The sequence below is a fragment of the Mesoplodon mirus genome, assembly GCF_964341445.2.
Source record: "Mesoplodon mirus genome assembly, chromosome: 2".
Classification (NCBI taxonomy): Eukaryota; Metazoa; Chordata; class Mammalia; order Artiodactyla; family Ziphiidae; genus Mesoplodon; species Mesoplodon mirus.
This window is the reverse complement of record NC_138977.1, coordinates 125,451,149-125,474,816: the sequence shown is the minus strand read 5'-3', so window position 1 is coordinate 125,474,816 and position 23,668 is coordinate 125,451,149. Positions and strand designations below refer to the sequence as shown.

At 51.6% G+C, this 23,668-nt stretch overlaps 1 protein-coding gene across 4 annotated transcripts in view; it reads right to left on the bottom strand.

The window, feature by feature from the left end:
- RGS12 (regulator of G protein signaling 12) overlaps positions 1 to 21,459 on the bottom strand; it is a gene marked incomplete at its 5' end in the record, with an annotated part of 118,333 nt that extends 96,874 nt beyond the window's left edge. For 2 of the 4 annotated variants that reach the window (XM_082611288.1, XM_082611291.1), the window contains one exon: positions 21,395 to 21,459. Of the gene's footprint in view, positions 1 to 19,446; positions 19,508 to 21,394 lie in introns of those variants that run through there. The other 2 variants (XM_082611290.1, XM_082611289.1) reach the window with 2 other exon arrangements.
- Between the last annotated feature and the right edge of the window lie 2,209 nt (positions 21,460 to 23,668).

The window sequence follows — 23,668 nt, the reverse complement described above, 5'->3', positions numbered from 1 at the left end:
CATCAGAAAACTACAAGAGCTCATCAATGAATTCAGCAAAGTTGCAGGATACAAAATTAATATATAGAAACCTGTTGCATTTCTATACACTAACAATGAACTACCAGAAACAGAAACTAAGGAAACACTCCCATTTACCACTGCATCAAAAGGAATAAAAAACCTAGGAATAAACCTACCTAAGGAGGTAAAAGACCTGTACTTAGAAAATTATAAGACACCAATGAAAGAAATTGAAGACAACACAAACAGATAGAAAGATATACCATATTCATAGATTGGAAGAATTCATATTGTTAAAATGTCCATACTACACAAAGCAATCTACAGATTCAAAGCAATCCTTATTAAAATGCCAAAGGTATTTTTCACAGAAATAAAACAATTTTAAATTTTGTATTGAAACACGAAGACCCCAAATAGCCAAAATAATCTTGAGAAAGAAGAACAGAGCTGGAGGAATCCCACTCCCTGACTTCAGACTACACTACAAAACTACATTAATCAAAACAGTATGGTACTGTCACAAAAATAGACACATAGATCAATGGAACAGAATAGAAAGCCCAGAAATAAACCTACACACTTATGGTCAATTAATCTATGACAAAGGAGGCAAGAATATATTGGGTTGGCCAAAAAGTTCATTTGGATTTTTCCGTAAGATGTTATGGAAAAATCCAAACTAACTTTTTAGCCAACCAAATATGATGGAGAAAACACAATCTCTTCAATAAGTGGTGCTCGGAAAACTGGACAGCTACATGTAAAAGAATGAAATTAGAACATTCTCTGACACCACATAAAAAAATTAACTCAAAAAGGATTAAAGACCTAAATGTAAGACCAGAAACCATAAAACTCCTATATGAAAACACAGCAGAACACTCTTTGACATAAATCGTAGCAATATTTTTTGGATCTGTCTCCTAAAGCAAAGGAAATAAAAGCAAAAATAAACAAATGGGACCTAACTAAACTTAAAAGCTTCTGCACAGCAAAGCAAACCATCAATAAAATGAAAAGATAACCTACTGAATGGGAGAAAATATCTGCAAATGATATGACCAGTCAGGGGTTACAGCTCATACAACTCAACATAAAAAAATCTGATTAAAAAAATAAGCAGAAGACCTGAATAGACATTTTTCCAAAGAAGAAGTGCAGATGGCCAACAGGCACATGAAAAGATGTTCAATATTTCTAATCATCAGGGAAATGCAAATCAAAATCACAATGAGATATCACCTCACACCTGTCAGAATGGCTATTATAAAAGCAACTATACTCCAATAAAAAAATGTTTTTAATTCTAAAAAAAGAATGTCTATCATAAAAAAGAACACAAATAACAAATGTTGGGGGCTTCCCTGGTGGCACAGTGGTTAAGAATCCACCTGCCGGGGCTTCCCTGGTGGCACAGTGGTTGAGAGTCCGCCTGCCGAGGCAGGGGACACGGGTTCATGCCCCGGTCCAGGAAGATCCCACATGCCGCGGAGCAGCTAGGCCCGTGAGCCATGGCCACTGAGCGTGCGTGTCTGGAGCCTGTGCTCTGCAACGGGAGAGGCCACAACAGTGAGAGGCCCGCATACCGCAAAAAAAAAAAAGAATCCGCCTGCCAATGCAGGGGACATGGGTTCGATCCCTGGCTCAGGAAGATCCCACATGCCACGCAGCAACTAAGCGCGTGCACCACAACTACTGAGCCTGTGCTCTAGAGCCCACAAGCCACAACTACTGAGCCTGCGTGCCACAACTGCTGAAGCCTGCATGCCTAGAGCCCGTGCTCTGCAACAAGAGAAGCCACGACAATGAGAAGCCCACCACTGCAAGGAAGAGTAGCCCCTGCTCACACACCTAGAAAAGCCCATGCACAGCAACAAAGACCCAACACAGCCAAAAATAAAAAAATTTTTTTAAAAAACAAATGTTGGGGCCTCCCTGGTGGCGCAGTGGTTGAGAGTCCGCCTGCCGATGCAGGGGATACGGGTTCGTGCCCCGGTCTGGGAGGATCCCATATGCCGCGGAGCGGCTGGGCCCGTGAGCCATGGCCGCTGAGCCTGTGCGTCCGGAGCCTGTGCTCCGCAACGGGAGAGGCCACAACAGTGAGAGGCCCGCGTACAGCAAAAAAAAAAAAAAAAAAAAAAAAAAAAAAAAAAAAAACAAATGTTGGCGAAGATGTGGAGGAAAGGGAAACCTTGTACACTGTTGATGGGAATGTAAATTCATGCAGTCACCATGGAAAACAGTACGGAGGTTGCTCAAAAAACTAAAAATAGAACTATCATATGATCCCGCAATCCCACTCCTGGGTATATACCCCCCAAAAAACAAAAACTCTAATTCAAAAAGATACATGCACCCCAATGTTCATAGCAGCATCATTTACAATTGCCAAGATACGGAAGCAACCTAAGTGTCCATCAATAAATGAAGAGATAAGGAAGATGTGTATATACATACATTGGAATACTACTCAGCCATTAAAAAGAATGAAATTTTGCCATTTGCAACAACATGGATGGACTTGGAGGGTATTATGCTAAGTGAAATAAGTCAGACAGAGAAAGACAAATACTTGTCACTTACATGCAGAATATCATTTATATTACAATAAATATCACTTATATGTGGAATCTAAAAAATACAACAAACTAGTGAATATAACAAAAAAGAAACAGACTCACAGATACAGAGAACAAAACAGTGGTTACTAGTGAGGAGAGGGAAGGGGGGAGGGGCAATATAGGGGGAGGGGAGTAAGAGGTACAAACTATTATGTATAAAATAAACTACAAGGATATATTGTACAGCACAGGGAATAGAGCCAATATTTTATACTAACTATAAATGGAGTATAACGTTTAAAAATTGTGACTCACTAAACTATACCCCGTAACATATAATATTGTACACCAATAACATATAATATTGTACATCAACTATACTTCAATTAAATAAATAAATAAATACTTGCCCTGCAAAAAACAAAATAAAGCAAAACAAAAAGATGCAGCCTCAAGCAAAGGTTATCACAAACAGGGAACAACCATGGAAACAGGGTCTGAAAAAATCCACAATAACCCAGGGCTGGAGGACAGTCCAGGGCAGTTTCCACAGAAGGACCAGGAGATGGAGCACCACAGGAAAGCTAAGAGACCAAGAGGATGGATCCAGGAGCTACCGGGGGAAGGAAAGCACGTGGATAAATTCAGTGAGAAGCCTCTCTGTTCATCTGTCACTGCATCACCCACAGGGCAGCCGGAAAGGGTTTTCCCAAATGAGCAGGGTGTATTTGGGGTTGGATGACTTAAATTGTAGCTTATGTGGAAAACACAAAATTCTCTTTGGAGAACTTTGGAGGCAGCTGAAATTGAAGCCAGATTTTAGCATTTGGTGGGATATTTGACCTCATTTGACTTTAAAAAAAAAAAAGAAGTGGGAAAGGAGAGAAAGAAGCTGGAAGAAATAGCAGAGGGATCCAATGGCAGCTAAAACAAAGGTAAGGTCCCCCCCCAGGCCCACGCCCACAACTCAGGGGACGCAGGCCACCGTGCTCAGGTCCCCAGACAGAGAAAAGCACTGCGGTTTCACTGCCAAGTCTCAAGCCACAAGTTATGCCAAATCTCAGGGAATGGTTTGCAGCCAGGCTGCTTCTGCGCAAGAAACTGGTTACCACAGTGCCAGGGGACACAGCTCTGGTGATGGGTGGATAGGTGAAGGGACAGACAGATGGACAGATGGGGAATGGGGAGATGGATGGGAGAAGGTAGGGATGGATGGATGGGGAGAATGGGGAGATGGATGGGGGATGGGACGATGGATGGGGGAATAAATGGATGGATGGATGGATGGGGGATGGATAAGTGGGTGTGGGATGGGGATGAATGAATATATAAATGGATGGAGGGATGGACAGGTGGGGACTGGGGGATGGATGAATGGTGGGTGGATGGACTGACTGAATTCATTCGTGGTGGTCAGCATTTGCCCAATGACACCTCTCTGCCTTGTTGGCCCAAAAATTAATGGACCACTTCCCAGAGCTACAGAAAGACAAGAACCTTTCAATCCAAAGGGCCCACCAAGTGCTAAGCAGGGTAAGTGAAGAAGTCCCACCAAACCTTCAGAGAGAAAGGTCTCACATGAAGGAAGAAAACCTGCCAGCAGGTGTCTGAGGACAGCAGAGCCCAGCCCTCAAGGTGCTATGGCTCCCGCACCCTTGCTGAGTAGGCACCAGGCAGGTGGAGGCCAAGGCTGGGTGCAGGTGCGGGTACACCGGCCACGCTCACCAGGCACTTACGTGAGTGAGCTGTACTATTAACCTACCCCCAGCCAGGTCTTCAGCCTGTGGCAGCTCTAAAAGGTGAGGGTACCCAGAAAAAGCAGCACGTCCAGTCCGGCCATTTGGATGTGATGGTCACGCACACTCAGGGAGGCGCTGAAGCAAGGCACTGCGGGTCCACAGCCACCCCTGCGCCCGCCGGCAGGAGGGGCCGGACACCCCTCAGCTGGAAGCAGAGTCCCCATCTGCCTGACTCGGGGGGTTCTTTTTATTCACCCATGACACAGCCTCCCACCCAGTGCGGGGTGGCCCCAGGAGGGCTGGGCCCCAGCCCCCATGCACACAGCAGCAGAGGCACAGACTGAATTCAACAACCAGACAGACAGACAGGTGCGCTGCGGGCGGTGCTCCGGAACCACCCTCCACCGCCTGCTGGTCGGTGGCCGGAGTCCGGATACCCCAGGCCAAGAGCACGTGCCACGCTCCCCCCAAATGACTTCTTGGCCTCTGGAAAAAGAAGGGAGGGCTCTTTTTAAGAGGACCTCTGGTCGGGCAGTACCTTCTGCGTGTAGAATTTTACACCCCTCTCCTGAATACCAGAGGCACTAAACTAGCTCTGCTGATAGCCGCCTGTCCATGTCGCCCCACAAACACGTAGGAAGCCTTTGCTGTGCAGGCAGTGCTGTTCTGGGAAGAGGAACGGAGACAATGGGGCTCGTCCGGGGGGAGCCTGTCCTGGAGGAGCCGTCCTGGGAAGGCCCATCCTGGGGGAGCCAACCTGGGGAGCCCATCTTGGGGGAGCCCATCCTGGGGGAGCCCATCCTGGGGGCAGCCCATCCTGGGGGCAGCCCGTCCTGGGGAGTCCACACTGGGGGGCCCACCTTCTGCCTGTGCAAAATAGCTGAGACAGAGCACAGCAGACCATTCCAGTCAAGGCCCTTGGACTGCGGAGCTGGATGCTGGGGGCCCAGCCATATCTCTCGTGTGACACTGGTCAGATGATGACCTTGCTCTTGTACAGTGGAGACCACAGAGCACCTTTCCTGGGGGGCAGGCAGAAGCCAGGCTCACCCTAACTCTTCCACGGTCTGAGGAGTCACAGGGCCCAGTGGACAACATAGGACCCCACGCAGTTCCCCGAGGGCTCGAGCCCCTCACCCCTACATCAGCCTCGCCTGCACCCTCCCCTTTGGAACGTCCCTCCCAGACCACTCACTAGCCCAGATGACACGTGGTGTGCATGTGCAGCTGTGCAGGTGCGAGTTCAGGTGTGCAGGTGCAGGTGTGCAGGGGGGTGCAGGTGCAGCGGGAGGTCTCCGCGCTCACATCCTGTGCCCACTGGAGCGGGAAGAAGGCTCAGTGAGCACCTGCTGAGCCGATAACTGTCCAGGACTTGGCCTCGCTGTCTCTAAGTGTTAGAATTTAATTACTTTAGTCCACAATGTCTAAACTTTCTAAAAAGAATAGATATGACTTTTGTAAGGAGAAAAAAAAAGTTAACTGAAGAGGGCAATGGGTTTTTCTACACAGGCCACCGTCATCAGGAACACCTAATTCCCAGCTGTACAAAAATGAAGGCTGCCTTCTCTCTCCAGACCCACATCAATCCTGCCCCACGGCGGGGACAAAACAGAGGAGACCTGTGCCCTGCGGCAGGCCCCCACCACTGCTGTGGGGTCTCAGGAGACTCTGCCAGAGCTGCGATGGGGATCAGCAAGGGGGTGAGACCTCAGCAAGACCCCCTGCCCTGGTCGCACAAAAGCAAGTCCAACTGCAAGTCCAGGGCAGAAGGTGAGGCTCACCCCATCACCACATCCATCAACAGAGGTCTGGATCAGTGCCAACTCAGAAGAGGGAAAGGGATCCGAGGAAGCCAGACATCAGAAAACTGGCGAAATCCACTCTGTTACGTTTCTTCCCTGAAATGAAGCTAGAATCCCACCCTCATCCCCTATTCCCAAAGCTCATCAGCCCTGAGCCCCTGAACCCAGCCCAACACCTCCAAGGACAGCTGGCAGCCGAACCGCCCATCAGGTGAGACACGCAGAGTTCCCAGGCACCCAAGTCCCTGCAAGCATCCAACCCAAGAGAAGCAGGGAGCCACGGTGGGCTGGATCAGGTGGCCAGCACCACGGGTCACTCTCCGCTCGGGTCACCTGCCTCTTCCAAGTACACGACCTATACCCTGAAGGATGGTCCTGAGGGTCAAGTGCCAGAGCGGACTGACACATTTCTACTTAAGGAGGGGAACAACGGGCAGGCGTTTTTCAGACCACAGGGCCAGGAACTTGTTGAGTATATGGTGTCATATGTTCACAAGCAATGCATACAGAAAGCCCCCAAACTAAAATCCAATTAGCCTAACTGCATCTAGGTGACACAAGAGAGGGGAGACATGGACCTGCCATGAGTATGACCTCCAGAGTGGCCCTGTCTTCACCCCACTTGCATTCCTCCTGCACGGCTGAGCTATCCCCCGGGCAAGCTCGCCTGCATCCACCTCCTCCTCTCCACACCTGCTCTAAACTCGTCATCACTGTCACCTCCTGCCACCTAACTCTCTTCCAAGCAACCCACCCACAAGAACCCGAATGTCCCCAAACACCAACTCCTCACCTCACCTTCCGCTTCTGTTCAGGGCAGAGTCCTAGTGCATGTGATGCCACGTGAAAGCTGCTGCGTGTGAGGAAAGGTGGAAGAGATGGACAGCGCCCCGTAAAGAGACCTGCTCATTGAACATCTGGGCCTCTAGGATGTCCACGGGCACCGTCCCTCACCCTGCAGGAGCCCAAAGCAGAGAAGGGCTTATCTCAGAGAGATTTGAGGGATGGCTCTTGTTTGATGGCGTGAACACCAATGAGATTCACAGGAGGCCCACAAAGTTTTCAAGAAAACGGTATCAGTGGAAACACTGCCAGCTTGAACTGAAAGAGTCACAGGTAGTACAAAATGAAAATTGGGCACTGGATCCCAGAAAGTCTACTGGCGGGAAGAAGGCTGAGAGAATGACTCAACTTCAAATGTGTGCTGCCTTCACGAAAAGGGAAAGAGAAGAATGAGGAGCACAGCAGGCAGAGCGAGAGCCACTATCCCCAAATCTTCAGACCCAATGAAGCGATTTCCACCATTTTCCAGGCTGGATTAAAGAGTTGCTGTGCACCTGTGACTCCTTTACGCCTTCCCTTTTCCCTCCCTTTTTGAGGAGTGTCTACAGTGGTTACCCTATGTCTGTCCCAACACTGCATTACTATTCTGGGGAGGGGCTGATAGTTGGTCTTCAGTTCCGGTCTACAGATGGAGACGAAGGGCACCCCCGGGGCTGTACTCAAGCAACTACAGCCGGGGACCCTCACCCACACCTGGAGCCCGTCCGGATGACGGCCTTCTGGACTCTGAGCTGATGCCATTGTGGAGGGATCTTGGGAGCAGTGTGTTTTGTATGTGCGAGGGACGTGAACCACTGGGGCCGTGGGCTGGACACAGAGAGGCAGCCTCTGAGATGGCCCCAACGATCCTGCCCCCCAGTTGTCCCACCCTCAGCAGCCCCCTCCCCCGAGTGCAGGCTCCACCTGGGGCCTCGCTTCAAATAAACCGAATATGGCAAAAGTGATGAGACGTCGCTGCCAAGACAGGCTACCCAAAGACTGCCTCCCCGCCCCTCTCGCTCAGGGAAGTCAGTGGCCAGGCTGTGAGCTGCCCTGAGAAGCAGCCCACATGGCAAACAACAACATCTCTGGCCACCAGCCAGCAAGGTCGTGCGGCCTGCCAACGTCACAGTGTGACCTTGGAAGTGGATCTTCTGAGGCCACCAACTGCTATGAGAGTGAGCTTAGGAGTGGCTCCTCCCCCACTGCACCCTGATCACAACCTTGTGTGAGACCTGGAACCAAGGACCCAGCTAAGCCACACCCGGGTTCCTGACCTCAGGAGCTGGGAGGCAGAAAACACTTGCCGTTTCGGGATTTGTTGCCTGCCAGCACTAACTCATGTACCACGTGATCCAAAACACGAATGTTATCCCTTGATTTGTTACCATTCCTGCTGTAAATATACACAATACAGCGCCATATTTATTTCTAAGCAGCAATGCATGATTAAGTATTTTTCCCTCAAATCTAATCTGTGATGAGGTGATTAAGGAAATCATGCTGCATAAATCAGAGATAAACTGACCAGGAATGGGAAAAACTAGCTAATAAAAATGACTACTTTTGGATGACCACCTAATCAATCAGTCTCACAAGCTAAATATAACAGTCCCGTTTTACAAATGAAGAAACCGAGGCTCAGGCATCTCGCCTACAACCATGTCCGAAGACAGAGTAAGGATTCAAACTCAGGCTGACCAGTTTCAGTTTGGGCCCTTAACCACACTTTTTACTATTAGCACACGAGCAAATGCCTGTGTAGAAACTGGCCTCCCCTGAAGTATTTCTGCTAACAAAAATTATCCACCTGGTTCTCGAACAGTCTATCTCAATTCCTTGGTAGCTTCATCTCCCAAATTTGTACATTAATCTAAGTTTAGGAGGCAGGTCAGCAGCCCCTAAAATTATTAGGATGCATGGTTGTTGAATAATTTATGATAGACTGAACAGAAGAGTACCACATATAAAATGTTCCAGCTCAGCATTTTGTTATTACGCAGAGTTTTTTGCGTGGGTTTTTTTCAAAATGTCAATTCTTAGGGTTTTAACACTTTAAGCCCAGAGAAACCAAGAGGCCAGGCTGCAGGGACACGGAGCAGATGCCTGGGTTCTGGCCTCCGGGGGCACGTGCCTTCCTGCTCCCAAGTCAGCCTCAGCAAGACTCAGGGCATCACGAGGCAGCCACCCATCGACTAGCGATGGAGACGAGAACTTACTAAACAGCAAAGCAGCTCTTAGAATTAGGAAATACGACAAATACAAGTAATATGGAAAGAAGAGAAAAAATAAGAAAGAGGGGAAATGAAAGACTGGCAACCTTAAGAACTTTTAAACAAATCAGGAAAATGTATACAGAATTATTACTCACAGTCTAATAACGTTAAAAGGAAATGGAATTCTGAAAATAATGTGAACTTGAAGACATACAGCTCTGTTGATGTCGTACTTACCATGCAAAGAAAGTTTAAACACTAGCTTTAAACTCATCTAGTTCCAGGGATGGGACTTCCCTGGTGGTCCAGTAGCTAAGACTCCGCATTCCCAATGCAAGGGGCCCAGGTTCAATCCCTGGTCAGGGAACTAGATCCCACATGCTGCAACTAAGAGTTCACATGCCACAACTAAAGGTCCCACATGCTGCAACTAAGACCTGGCACAGCCGAATTTTAAAAAAATATGGAGAAAGGAAAAAAAAATTTTTTAATAAATAAGAAAAACTCATCTAGCTCCATCTTCTTTCAAGAGAACACATCACGGGTGTTCTTTTTACAGCACTGAACTCTCTCTAGGGGACGGGCCGAGTACACCTCAGCTGCGGAGGAAGGAGAGGGCTGCCCCCAAGGAAGGGAGACCCACGGACCCCTGCGAGCGCCCGAAGCGCTCAGAACAGAAGGGCCTGTGGGAACAGGATACCTGCAGGGCAGCTTGAATATTTTCTCTCTGTCCCCGGTGCCCCTGCCTACGCCAGGCCTCAACCAAGCAGCCCCCTCACCAGCAGTTCTCCTTTTCTCAAAGTGTGGAGAAGAAAGTCTAGATTTAGCAGAAAAGATACTATTTCAAATTACAAAGGTCCATTTTACTGGTGCAAAAATATTACTCTATTACACCTTTCTGAGTGATTCTAATCCTTTGTAAAGTTTACATCATGAAAAATCCAAATGATAACCAGTTAAGAGCAACAAATGTGTGAGATCTCTCTCATCTAAAAGAAACAAATAAAAGTGTAAAACACAACATTGTAAATCAACTATACTTCAATAAAACAATTAATTTTAAAAAATAAAAAATAAATTTTTTTCAAAGGCGTAAGACCTCCGACAAGCAGAAGGCAGCATCATTTCACACCAGCTAGGCTCACACAGGCACTGAGGGGCACAGACCCTGCAGCCTGAGAGGACACAAAAGACACCTATGTTGTAACCAGGAACCCATGTCCATAAAGGCCGTCTCCCGAGCACACGGCGGGCCCGATTGCTGGCTGACCAGGGACCCGCTGCTGCCACTTCGCCTCACTCTCCAGTGTGACGGGCGTAACAAAGATGCTGAGGTCAGTGCCTTGGGAAGTAACTTTTAAACTCCCATCACAATAAGAACACTTTCTACACAGGAAGGAATTTAAGAAAGGTCTCAACTAAGGAAAGGAGGAGCTCAGCAGAAGGCAGGCAGCCGGACATCCAGGTGGGAGATGGCAGCGTGATGGCAGCAGAGACGGGGCAGGAGACAAGCAGGGGAGAGGCTGGCTGGGCTGCCAGCACCTGCAGCGGCCGCTGCTCATACCTGCCGGCCGCACCTCCACAGCCCACCCTGCTCCAGCCCGGGATCTTCCCCAGCTGCCGCCCAGGGTCCCAGTCCAAACCTCAACGCTCACCCCGGGCAGGTCCACCTTCACCACCCATGACCTCCCTGCTCGCCCATTCATTCATTCATTCATTCAATAACTGTCCAGTGGCCTCTACAGCAGCACGGGGTAGACAACTACGATCAGGTGACCAGTGACGGTCCCGCCCAACCAGGGCCAGCCACCCTGGGGGACAAAACAGCTCAACGGGCCAGTACCATCACACATGGAAGCTGGAGGGACCCACAGGAGGGCAACCGTAGCCCTGACTCCATTTGAAAAATTGCTCTTCCCTGAACCTACCCTCTCCCCCTCCTTGGCTCAGGTGGCCCCCCAGACCCCCGAACTCCCCCAAGCCTCATCACCCCCCAGCTACCCGGCAGCCCCAGCGGAGGACACCCACACCTGGGCCACGCCTGCCATTTGCTCAGCAGCCCGTCCCCTCCCAGCCCTGGGCAGTGGTCCACACGCTACTGTGGGTGCACAGTCGGGTATGGGGGAGAAGGGGACAGGAGGCAGGTTTGAGGGGGCAGGGGAAGTGGAACAAGACAGCCATAAGGAGTGGCAGGAATGTCAGCCCAGGGTCCACCTGCCACAAGGTTAGAACACACAGAGGCCGGAAGCCCCAGAAATCCCAACTGCCCAGAAGCACCACACCAAGCAGAAGCTCGGGCGGGCCGGGCGCCCTCCCACGCTCCCACCCAGCCCCCCGCAGCCAGGGCTGAGCGGAGGGGTCCGAGAGCAGTGACACCCTACGCCTGCCATCGACAGGCAGACCCTGCCCTCGAGCTCCTGGCTTGCTCTGGGCACCAGCCTGGCCATACAGATTCCAGAAAGTAGACAGGACAAGCTGGGGCTACAACGTTTCAGGCTCTATAGCTGATGGAACTGCGGGGCTAGTTTTGATTCCAGAAACAAATTCTACAAATTGAAATACTGAAGGTTAAACCATCTCAATTTTCCATTCCTGTTGCTATTTGACTTTCCCTCTTCAGCTCTGTTTGGTATTTATTTCTGTTTGTGGTTTTTAAACCTGGGCGGGGGGGGGACTATAAATAAAGTTGCTGGATGTAGCAAATGAAAAGGAAGGCCACTCAGTTAAACCTGAATTTCAGATAAAAGACGAATAACTTTTTAGTATAACTGTGTCCCAAATATCGCACAGTTTTTATCCAGCGAATCTAACTATGAAGGGACAGCCCCCCAGTCCTGAGGCAGAAGCCCCCCCCAGAACCTGGCTGTCCTGCCACCCTCCCAGCGGCCCAGGACAGGAGGCACAGCCAGACCCTCCTCCCACCTGGCTGCCTGGTCCCCGCCTCCTCGCTCACCCCAAGGCCGGCACCGGCGGAGAACCATTCTCCTCTCCAAGAAATGGGTCTTTTCTCAGGCCTCCTACAGAACATCCCGCCACGTCCAAATCTGGTCATTCGCTACAGGAGTCAAGAGGAGGAAGCCGCAGGGTGTTGCACTGCCCTTACTGTCTTTTTCAGTGGGGCAGATGGGAACCTTTCTGTGCTCGGCATCTCTCTCAGTTACTCTCAGGGAGACAGAAATCTGCAAGCGCACAGAGTCCCAGTACCCGCCTCAGCCTACACACGGGCTCAGCCTGCACACGGGCGGGCGGCAGGCAGAGCCCTCGGAAATCAAGGCAGGACGCGTGGCCAGGCCACGTGGCAGGAGGCGCATCCCCTGCCCACGATCCCACAGGGCTCCTCAACTTCCAGGTCCAGGCAGGGTGTGGTGGGCCGCATGGTGGCCCCAAGGACATCAGGTCCTAATCCCCAGAACCTGGAAATGTGACCTTATTGGGAAAAAGGGTCTCTGCAGATGGGCTTGTGTGAAGGATTCTCAGATGAGGAGACAGTGCTGGGTTACCCAGGGGGCCCTAAATGCCATCACAAGTGTCCTATAAGAGGGAGGCAGAGGGAAGCTGAGACACAGGGGAGGCCACGTGGAGACGGAGGCAGAGACAGGAGCATAGGGGCCACGAGCAGCCACCGGGAGCCGGAAGAGGTGGGCAGGATCTCCCGACAACAGGGGCCCCCGGGGGAGCCCAGCTGGGCCCTGCCCACACCTTGATGTGGACATCCGCCTCCAGAACAGCGAGAATAAGTCCCTGCTGGTGTAAGCCCCCCAGCTGGCAGTGCTTTGTTCCACGGCCCCAGGAAACTCACACAAGGTGGGCCCAGGAGCCCCCCAGCCCGGGCCCAGCCGCCCCACCCTTGTGGTGAGGAGTGGACTGGCTGTGAAACGCTAGGTGCACACTCCGGGCAGGGCTCCAGGCCACTAGGGATGGGGCTCTGGGGAGCAGGCGGTCTGGACACCTCACGCTGCCCAAATGCCTCCAGGTAAAGTATGTCCCAGGCCGGGCTCCTCAGGACTGCACTCAAGAGCCACGGAGTCACAGGCTGGCCCGCAGTAGGGGCTGGACACGGATGTGCCCACAGGCGCACGTCCACTCACAGCAGCCACGCTAACGGCACCAGGAACTTCCTACGGGCCACATGGTCCCCAGCACTTCATACTCGTTATTCTAGCTCATCCTCACGACAGCCTTATCATTAACCCTATTTTACAGACAGAAACTGGCACAGAAAAGCAGTCTGCCGAGGTCGAGCTAGACACCGGGGTGGGGTGAAGAGCAGGTACCAAACAGAGCCCTGCATCGAGGGAACCCACACCAGCAGGACCGCCCCCCCACCAGAGGTCAGCGGACAAAACCCTCGTCCTCACCCCTCGGTGGCTCACGTCGGACGGATGCAGCGAGGGGTGCACACCAGCCAACACGCTCCCCACACTGCTTTATGTGTCTAAGAAGACATCCTAGAAGAGCCGCCCTGAACTTCATCTCATCCAAGACTTGGTAAGGAAGAGCTTTCTCCTAGGCTGGAGTGGCTCACTCCCCAATTACTTGATTCTCTAGATGAGAAACAAGTAAACCCCAAAGGTCAACGCCTGGCTACTAACCAAAGTGCCAGGAGGTCCGTCAGTGAAGTGAAAGCCTCATGCATCCACCTGTGCTGCTGTATCAAGTTCCGACCAGGTACAAAATATACAAACCAACTCTTTGAAGAGCTATGAAAGCAGGCAGAAACCGGAGGGGAGTTATCCTCTACAAGAAGAGGGGTGCACTGGGTAAGGTGTGTGTTTGTACACGTCTGGAGCTCAGGTAGAAGCTGCAATCCTCCAGTTTCTAGTCACAGGATGGAGTCTGGGCATGGCAGGTGGCTGGAAAGTGAGCAGAACATCTCAGTGTCTCAGACAGGAGGTAGCTGGGGAGAGAGGAAGCCCTGAAATCTGCTGGTAAACTCTGCCCAGGCCCTCGGCCAGCCCCTGAGCAGCCTGCGCACAGAGAGCCTCCGAGGAGGAAGCCAGAGTCCAAGCACAGTGGCGGACGTGATACAGAGAGGTCAGTGTGAGTCCCAACACATCAACACTCTTGAGAAACAGCACCACCGGTGGATCATCCACAATGTCCAGCACACAGTCAAGTATCACTAGATGTTCACAGAGACAGGAAGTGTGACCCACAGTCAAGAGACAAAGAAGCCAGTGGGAACTGATCCTGGGATAACCTAGGAGTTGGAATTAGCAGATCAGAACTTTAAGGCCGCTAATACAGTGTGTTCAAGGACTGAACGGAAGATACAGTCAAATAAACAGGTGGCCTATCTCAGTAGAGAAATGGAAACTATAGTAAAGAAGCCAGTGGAAACCCTAGAAATAAAAATGACAGTAACTGAAATTTTAAAACTCATTGAATGAAATGGACTTAATTTAGACTGGAGATGGAAGAAAAGGAGATGAGAAAGAGAAAAAAAGTTTAAATTAGAACAGGGCCTAAATGCCCTGTGGGACAATAACAAACATCAACCATACATGTAATAGAAGTACCAGAAGGAGAGGAGAACAAATGGGGCAGAAAAAATATCTGAATAAACAATGACCACATTTTCCCCAAATTTGGTAAAAAATTATAAACTTATTTATCCAAGAAGCTCCACAAACCCTGAGCAGGATAAATACAAAGAAAACCCTCATAAGCACATCACAGTCCAAGTGCTGGAAGTCAAAGGCAAAGACACCACGTGACACATGGGGACAAGGCGGCGATGGCGAGGCTGACACCTACACAACAGCAGCCGGAAGACAAAGCGAACCAGAGGGCTGGGAAGGAGAAACCGGAATTCTACAGCCGGATCTTTAAAATTCTAAAGATCCTTTAAAACTGAAGGAAAATGAAGGCAGTTCAGATAAACCAAAATTGGGAGAATCTGTCACCAACAGGCAAGAAATGCTAAAGGAGGTGTTTCAAGCTGAAGAGAAAGCATACCAGATGGAAACTCAAATCTACGAGAGGGAATGAAGCACAACAGAAATGGTGAATGTGCGGGTAAATGTTTTGACATATTATTTTCCTTCTCTTAATTTCTTTAAAATACATATGACTTTTTAAAGCAAAAAATATAACAGTGTGTTGTATGGTTTATAACATATGTAGATACAAGACGAATGACAACAAATAGCTCAAAGGGAGGATAAATGGAATTACTATTATAAAATTCTTAACATTTTTTCTAAAGTGTTACACAATTAACTCTAAACAGACTGCAGTAAGTTAGTATACATATTTTAGACTACTAAAAATTAATGCAAAGAGGTACAGCCAAAAAGCCAAGACAGGAATTAAGATGGAATACTAGAAAATATGTGTGTATATTTACTATAGATAAATACACATCTGGTACATGCAATACATAGATACAAACATGTACATACCTTTGTGTATGTACACACATATATGCATGCATTCAATTAACCCAAAACAAGACAGGAGAGGAAAAACAGCAACACCACCAAAAAATAGGGCAAACAGAAAACAAGTGGAGACACAAATCAGCCCTATTAATAGTCACATGGAACGGAAATGAAAAGCTACGACAAAGGAGTGAGGAGCGGGTGGAGTCAAGGCTCTGAGACAAGAAGGCCCAGACGTCGACAGTCGTCACAGGCCGTCCCAGGTGAGTGACAGTACCTGGGCGTTCACTATATTCTTCTGTTTACTCTGTATCTATTCAAATAATTTCTATAATGAACACTTTCTAAAAATTGGTATTAAGAGTGTTCCAAATATTATTTATGCCCCTTCCCCCCCAAAACTGCTTTGGAAAAGTTTGTGTTTGTTATTTGTTTATTTATTAGCTAATAAAAATCTTCAATTTGGGGGAAATTAAAACACTAAAAATGGAAATGGAAAAAACACTCACATTCAAAAGCAGAAAGTATGAAATGGGCTTTATGAGAAGCTAACTTTGAATGTCAGCATACAAACAGGCTGAGAGTAAAAGGATGGAAAAGCCATAAGGTGCAGACAGTAAACATGGACAGCTGGGGGAGCGTATCAGTGTCACATAAATGGGCTTCAAAACAAAAGCTCTGTTCATCAGGAAGACAAATCATCCCAAAAGTGTACAAGCCTAATAACAGGGCTTCAGATATATAAAGCAAAACCTGAAAGAACCCAAGGCAGAAATAAACAATCCACAGTCAACGATGGAGATTTTAACACTTTTCTCAACAATTATTAGAATGACCAGAATCCCTACCCCCCAAAAAATCAGTAATATAGGAGATCTGAACACCAGTTTCTTCTTTGTGCCAGCCACAATTTTAGGTGTTTGAATTTGGCCATGAATAATACTGAGGAAAAAAAAAATCCTTGTTCTCAAGGGACTTCCCTGGTGGTGCAGTGGTTAAGAATCCACCTGCCAATGCAGGGGACATGGGTTCGAGCCCTGGTCTGGGAAGATGCCACATGCCGCAGAGCAACTAAGCCCGTGCACCACGACTAACGAGCCTGCGCTCTAGAGCCCGTGAACCACAGCTACTGATCCCGTGTGCTGCAACTACTGAAGCCCGCACACCTAGAGCCCGTGCTCCGCAACAAGAGAAGCCACCGCAATGAAAAGCCCGTGCACCACAACGAAGAGTAGCCCCCGCTCGCCACAACTAGAGAAAGCCAGCGCGCAGCAACAAAGACCCAACGTGGCCCAAAATAAATAAATTTATTTAAAAAAAGAAAATCTTTGTTCTCATGAAGGATATAGTCTAGTAAAAAATAGGGGGAAAAAAAGAAAGATAAGAAGACAGAATAAAAACTCAAAGTATCATTAATTATTACCTTCTAAGATAAATAGAAAAGGAAAATCGAAATAAAAAAGAACTATTGAACAATAAAAGGCATAACAGAAATAAAACAATTAACAGAAGAGTCAGAAGACAATGCAAAGCAATCTCCCAAGAGCAGAACAAACATCAAAGAGATCAACAAGAGGAGAAGGAAGATCAGGGATTAGAAGGTCAGCCCAGGAGCTCCAGCCTCCAAATAAAAGGAGTTCCAGAGAGACACAAAACCGAAGGAAAGAAAACTAAGAATAACACAAAACATCAGGCCTGGGGCTTCCCTGGTGGCTCAGTGGTTGAGAGTCCACCTGCCAATGCAGAGGACACGGGTTCATGTCCCAGTCCGGGAAGATCCCACATGCCGCAGAGTGGCTGGGCCCGTGAGCCATGGCCACTGAGCCTGCGCGTCCGGAGCCTGTGCTCCGCAGCGGGAGAGGCCACAACAGTGAGAGGACCACGTACCTCAAAAACAAAACAAACAAACAAACAAACCAAAAAGTCAGGCCTGGGGTGAGGGGGGCCACCTGGCCCAGGACAGTGATGAGAACGTACATCATCAACTGATAGTTCAGAACATGGGGAACAAGAGAAGCTCCTGTGGGGCCAGATCACACACAGAGACCTGAAATCACCATGGCATCAGCTTCCACCAGTGCCGGAAACTACAAACAGTGAAGCAACATCTTCAAAATTCTGAGAAAATAATTTTCAGTAGAATTCTATACCCAGCTAAACTAAAAGTTAACTGAAGAGTGAAACAAAGATACTTTCAGAATCAAGGGCAAAAGAAAAATCTAGCTAATGTTTCTTAGTTATCATGAATATGCACTCAACAGAACAAGCAGTGAGCCAGACAGAGAATAGACGTCCCGAGCGTGGGGACACGGGAGCGCAGGCGTGCAGGTCCCATGGGGACCAGGACAGAGTGGGGCAGGAAGCGGGATGCCAGGAGCGAAGTCCCCAACAACAAGGGCCACCACAAGAGAGGTGTGGCAGGGCACGTGCTGGGGTGAGAAGAGAGAGGTTGACAGGGGAGCAACAGGGTTGGGTGAGAAAGGAGTTGTGCTCAGGTACCGTGTGGTTCAGTAACAAACACGTGAGCAGTGGACACTAGTCTAACCAAAAGAAGGTGATGTGACGAAGCTGAGAAATGGAGGAAGAGGAAGCAGTGGTGCAGCAGAGGGGAGAAACAGCCCTCCCTCACACCTTCGAAAGAAATCAAATACACACATTTTAAGACTAGCAGCTTAAATGGGCAGTAAATGCCTAAGAAAATAGGATGCCTGAGATGACTGCCCCTTGGAGATGGGGACAAGCAGGACAGGAGAGTACCTGCTGTCTGATTCTTTAATCAGTAGCCTTAGCTCTTCATCTGGTGTCCTAGAAGGATGGCCACTGTCAAGGGACAAAAATGGTGCAGCATGGTGTGTGTAAAAAAAAAAAAACCAAGGAAGGAGACACATCGGGATATCACCTGATTACAGGGTTGGGGACAGTAAGGCCACAGGAAAAGAGAGGAAAGAAAGCAGAAAGGACAAACTAGGCATTTTACTTGCCTGGAGTACATGATCTCGGGGATGAATCTGGTGATTCCCCAAAAACCGCAGGTAAACTTGTGTCTGTATTAAAATTGCACGTGCACGTGGGTTAAGTGTACTTCTGAGGACTGACTACAGCTCTTGTCAGAGGGCTAAAGGAGCTGGTAACCACCACCCCCAAAAGTAAGAATGAGTGATCTGCCAGACTGGAACGCCAAGCAAAGCTCATCTTCTCTCCCGGGACAGCTGCGGCCTCTCCTCCGGCGCACAGCAGGGGACACCGCGAGGCCCTTCTGGACGCAGGAGCGGCAGCGCCCAGTCGGGGAAGGTGTACGAGATGGCTGCTCCCCAGCCCAGGACAGGAGAGACCACAGCCCTTCCAAAAGTAGTCAGGGTGGTCCGCAACGACATCGGGTCCGAGGCCCTGGAACTGTGAATGTCACCTTATAAGCAACAGGGACTTGGCAGGTGGGATTACATTAAAGAGCCCTTGCTGGGAGAGGACCCTGGGTTCCACACGCAGGTGCGACCACAGGTGTCCTCAGGGGAGGGAGGCAGAGGGAGGTGTGAAGACAGTACACAAGGACGGAGGCAGGGGCGCCAGGGCAGTGTGACATGGGGCCCAGGGCCGAGGTGTGTGGGACAGCCTCCAGAACTGCGAGGGGTACATTTCTGCTCTTTAAGCCACTAAACTGGTGGTAATTTGTTACAGCGGTCACGGGAAACGCATACACGTGCTAACCAGAAAGTAAAAGGTTTATGGGAATTCCACCAAATTCAAAGAAAATGTAAGACTCCCTGGCTTCGCTGTGTTTTGTGTACTTGCTACACAGCATGTGTTAAGTCTTCACTAACACACTGTTTTCTCCTTCATTCTGATCCTTTTGCTTGGCCCGTTTCAGACAAAGACAAGTGTCAAGAGACAATATAATCAGAACGCAAACATGTTCTCACCTCTGCTGTGGGAGATGCAGGCGGGCGGCATGGGCCACTCCTTCCACTGGGCAGGCAGCCTTGACCGCCCTCACCTCCCCCGCCTCCCGGCCAGCTGGCCCCTCCGCCAGGGCCACAGTGGTCCCGGCCTCCCAGCCCGCAGCTGTCCTCTGCCTGGCCACTGGCCCCTTCTTCTCAGATGCCCTCCTTCTAGAATGAGGGGGAAGGAGGCCTGCCCTTGACCCCGGGGCGCAACAGTGTCCAGGCCCGCTCCTCTCGGCTGCACAGGCCCACTCAGTGCCTGCCTCTCACCTCCTGACCCTGCACAGGACACTGCCACCCAGCACCCGCCCACAGGTCAGCTCCACACGTCCGTCCAGCCCAGGTCCTCCTCTGCCCATCCCGGCCCACAGGCGGTCATGCAGCGCCTCGGCTGTGGGCGCCTCAGCGATGGGCTGTCCCCATCTGAGGAGCATCCCTGAAGCCCAGGTCCTGTGCCGGCCACCTCTCGCCCATTATCTCCAGGCCTCAAGGCCACTGGGTCGGAAGGCATTCTGAGGAAACCTCACGCTGTGGCCATTATGTTTCCAAAGTAAAACTTCAAACATATTCTCTCCACTCACCGCCCTCTCCCCACTGCCTGCTTGGGCTCCGGCATCAGACCTGGGTGCGGGGGGGGGGCGCTCTGGGGAAGTGGCGCCTTGCCCGCAGGCCTCACTGTCCCGCCTGCAGGTCCCCCGGCCTCACAACGGCCCATCCCATCACAGCATGTGAAAGTAACGGACACTGACCACACGGATCCACTCACAACCCTGAGCAGCCTCACAGGCAGGTCCCGTTACACACCCAACCCAGCAATGGAGAAACTGAGGCACAGAGAGGGTGGTCGCCTGCCCAAGGGCTCTGTCTACACTCACAACTCTGGGCTGCTCTCTGTCTACACCCACAACTCTGGGCCACTCTGTCTACACTCACAACTCTGGGCCACTATGTCTACACCCAAAACTCTGGGCTGCTCTCTGTCTACACCCACAACTCTGGGCCGCTCTGTCTACACCCACAACTCTGGGCCGCTCTGTCTATACTCACAACTCTGGGCCACTCTGTCTACACCCAAAACTCTGGGCTGCTCTCTGTCTACACCCACAACTCTGGGCCACTCTGTCTATACCCACAACTCTGGGCCACTCTGTCTACACTCACAACTCTGGGCCACTATGTCTACACCCAAAACTCTGGGCTGCTCTCTGTCTACACCCACAACTCTGGGCCACTCTGTCTACACTCACAACTCTGGGCCACTCTGTCTACACCCACAACTCTGGGCCGCTCTGTCTACACCCACAACTCTGGGCCACTATGTCTACACCCAAAACTCTGGGCTGCTCTCTGTCTACACCCACAACTCTGGACCACTCTGTCTACACCCACAACTCTGGGCCGCTCTGTCTACACCCACAACTCTGGGCCTCCCAGTCTCACCCCTCCACCCCTGAGCTGCAGCACGGAGCCTGCACCGGGAAGCCGGCACGGCACTGCACTGCGTTGCTGCAGTGGATTTCCAGAGTTGGGGTCTCTGGAGGCGGCCTCTGGCCAAACAATGCGGCCGCCCGTGAGATCGGACAGGAAACTCGGGAGCCGTGCGGACTCGGCCCGGGGCGCGCGGGCTCGGCCGCCGTCCGAGCGAACGCGGTGGGCACTGCAGGCCCGCGGCTCGGCCCGGCCCCGACCCCCGGCCCTCCTGTCCCGCCAAGGGCCGGCCCCGCGGCGGCCCCACAACCCGGCCAGAGTCGGGCCTGGGAACAAAAGGAGGGCGGCGGCGGCGGCCGGGCGGCCCCGACCCTGAGGAGCCGGCCGCCCCCAGCACCCTCCGCTCCGCTGGGCGGGGCGGACCGCGGAGGGCGCGAGCGCGCGCCCAGAGAAGAAAGAAAGCGGAGGCGGGGCGGCCAGCGCCCGGCCCGCAACCTACCGGCCGCTCGCTCTCCGGCCGCGATCCGCTCCGCCCGCGCGCCCAACGGTCGCCTCCGCTGTCTCCCAGGGCCGAGGGGCGGGGCCGGGAGAGGGCGGGGCCGCAGAGAGGGGCGGGGTCGATGGGGGGCGAAACCAGCGCGTGGGCGGGGCCTAAGGGGCTCTTTGGGGGCGGGGCCAATACGGGAGGGACCGGTGAGGGGCGGGGCCGGGTAGGGGAGGGGCTGATGGGGCGGGGTCGAGGGAGGGATGGGACCCCCCTGGGGGCGGGGCCTTGGGAGGAACGGGACCTCCAGGAGAGGGGTGGGGCGGGGTCGTGGCCTCCAAGGGCGTGGGAGGCTCTCAGCATGGGGCCGGAGTGCTTGGTCTATGGAGCTGGGACGGGGAGTCCAGTGGACGGGATGGGGGGCGGCGCTTCCACGGGACAAGGGAAGAAGGAGACGAGGAACGGATCTTGAGGGGGCGGATCTTGAGGGGCGGGGACCCCCGGACAGGGGCGGGACTTCCGCTACCCGCGAGACGTGGCGGGTCCTGCTCTGGCCGTGGGTGCCCTGCGCCGTCGTCCCGTGTCCCCTCCCACACAGGGTTCTCTCCCGCGCCCTCCCCGCCCCCCGGTCCCGGGAGGTGCGTTGAGACTTCCTCCGCGCCCCGCGTCTCGAGGACCCCGCCCCCTCCTCTCGACTGCCTTCCGCGACCTTGGATGATCATCAGACCGTATTCCACCAGGAAATCGCTTTATTTTTGCGGAAGGGAGTGTGGTGTCCCCCGCGGATCACAGCCGCCCCCTAGTCCCCCAACAAGGGGCAGAGGCCAGTCAGGCCAGGCAGGTGCCCAGCACGACCCAGGCTGCCCTGGTGGTCCCCAGGGCGCCTGCTCCCCTCCCACCTGTTCAGACACTGGGCTTTGTGCCCGGGAAGACCGTCCAGGGTCGGCTCTCCTCCCCTCCGGTTGTCTTCTTCCTCAGCGGTCACTACTCTGGAAATCCCATTCCCGTTAGTCATAGTGACCGGCCAGAGTATTTTCAGGAAACAGTCTGCTGGCCATTTATTGTACAAGCTAAGTGTGGGAAGAAATCAAGCCCAGGACTCCTGACTAGTCAGGCCTTGACTTTCAGTTATGCAGCCAGCACCCAAACCTGGCTGGAGCCTACTGGGTTGTATATTAAATCATCGTGACAAATACACCAACCATCACACTTCAAGCCCCTCGGCTGACTGTGAAAAATCAGAAAATCTTAAGTTATGCTTCATATTCCCTTCAGTGCTCCCAAAAGGGCAGCAGAGGACAAATTTCTCACTACCTGACATGTTGTCAAGATGCATCTTCCCCTTATGTTTGCAAATGAAATAGCTCGATAGCATCTGGGGATGTGGACCTGTGTTGGCAGAAGTGTGCTGGCCATCAGAAGGGCTGCCGTGCTCTGCTGAGAGCAGGTAGTGGTGAGATCTCGGGCATTGGGGCCAACGGTCTCTACAACAGCACAGCTACGGACTGTGTCCCCCCCAAAATTTCACATGTTGAAGCCTATTCTCCAATGTGATGGTATTTGGAGGTGATGAGGTCATAAGAGTGGAGACCCCTGAACGTGATTAGTACCTTTGTAAGAGAGACCCCAGAGAGCTCCCTCACCCGATGGGCCATGTGAGAACACAGACCAAAGACACTGTGAACCAGGAAGCAAGTCCTCACCAGACACTGAATTTGCCCACACCTGGATCTTGGACTGCTAGCCTCCAACGTGCAAGAAATAAATTTCTGTTGTTTCTGAGCCACCAGTCTGTAGTATTATTGGGGTAGCAGTTAACAGGGCGAATGTAGGGTCTTCCACGTGGTGTCTAGATTTGCTCGGCCCTACCTGTGCTCTGAGCCAGCAGAGAGCACTGGACGCCTCTTATCTTGTCAGTTCAGGTTGCTATGACAGATACCATGGACTGGGGGTCTTAGACGGCAAATGTTTATTTCTCACAGTTCTGGAGCCTGGCGTTCCAAGATCAAGGTGGGGACAGATCCCTGGTCTGGTGAGCGCCCTCTTCCTAGTTTGCAGATGGCTGTCTTCTTAGCACAGAGAGAGGACAAAAGCTCACTCATGTCTCTTCCTATAAGGGCACTAATCCCATCACAGGCACTCATCACAGGCAAGGCCACTGTGAGTCTAGCCCCCTGGCAGGCCCTGCACAGGTCACCACTAAGGGGGGGGAGGGTGCTGGGAGCTGACGCAGTGCCACGCAGCCCCTCCCCGCACCCTGAGCCATTGCCGGAAGTCCGGCGGGCACAC